Below are 1512 nucleotides of genomic sequence, written 5' to 3'. Positions count from 1 at the left end.
CATATATATTTCACAAATGTAAGAGGTGTCTGTGACTTACTTTTGCCATTATTCAAGCAATTTTTTTCTATTTTTTCAAAGGAAGCATTATCCAACCACATAGGGGTTATAATGACCAACCTAAGTACAAAAATAATATGATTTTTTCTCTTATTATGTCTTCAGCAAAGTGAAGACTTGCAATATCTGTAATCTTTTTAGTCTCTTTAATCCAATTCTTTTCAGTCTATCCCAATTATTTCCTTTATAGCTGAAGAAAATCATAAATTAAATTTTTAGAGCTAAGGATTTGACATAGTTATTTTTAATAACTATGTCAAGAATAAAGTTGATTATACATAACAAGGTAAAATGAAAAACATTTTTTTCTTTTTCTTGTAACAACAGATTTACAGTATTTTATAATAATTATATACCAGAGTAAAATTAAAACTTTAAAATGCACTTTCACCCTGGTTCAGTATAACAATAAGTCAATCTTGTATTCACCATGTGAAACTGTTTACATACTAGTATCACTGATGGGGCTTTGAGCTGGAATCACATGGTTGAAATACAAACACACAACACACACATTTGGATAGGATGAACATACACAAAGACAGTCAAGTATACCCACAGTAGTTTTGGTTTCTGGGAACTACCAATGACTGACAGCACTACATTACCATGTGAATATTATAGTAGTACAAATGCCCAAGCTGTTTAAAGGTTTATTTATATATTATAGAAAATACCTGCTAGTTCTCAAGAATAACTGAAGGAGAGAAATTCAATTACCAGGCAGACCCATTGGGTTAATAAAAGTTTGCAAGTCAGTTACTTTCAAATTTAAACAATACTCATCATGCCTCTGATTACTTCTTGCTAGGGGCAAATGAAACATTGAAGACACATTTATGGGAGAGATGGAGGGAGAAAGGAAGGAGGGAAAAAAAAGTGAATGCACATGCATAAAATAAGAGCAACCTTAAGTAAAGGAATTATGTGAAAATAATTAACCCCAAGTCACACATTACTGTATTTGTATACAGAACCCTACTTGGCTTGAACATTTCCTATGGACCTTTTAGAATGACAATCTTTACCATTCCTAACTAAAATGGCACAAAAATCACTTAACAAAACAGAACAAAATGTACAAGCAGAAAGAAGACACACATAAATATGCATTTAAGTACAAACTTCAAAATCTTATGATATCTGCAGTATACTCTAAAAAAAAATCCATATATCTCCAAAGTTGTTTACATGGTTGGACACAACTTATTTGATAATTAAAAAAAGAAGATGAACATAAGTTTGACCTGATACTTTTTAGTACAACACAATCTTTGTTTTAAATAAGTATAAGACTTTTGTTCTGATTAGAATACCTGAGTATTGGTGCATTTGTATGGAATGTTATCTTAAAGTTTAACCACTAAGTAGGCTCTGGAATGTCTCTTGATCATTAACAAATATTCTCAATTCCTACTGAGGCAGAATCCTTGCACGAGGAATTTTTACCCA

The sequence above is a fragment of the Penaeus monodon genome, chromosome 24 (assembly GCF_015228065.2).
Source record: "Penaeus monodon isolate SGIC_2016 chromosome 24, NSTDA_Pmon_1, whole genome shotgun sequence".
NCBI classification, from domain to species: domain Eukaryota; kingdom Metazoa; phylum Arthropoda; class Malacostraca; order Decapoda; family Penaeidae; genus Penaeus; species Penaeus monodon.
Note: the sequence above shows the minus strand (reverse complement) of the source record.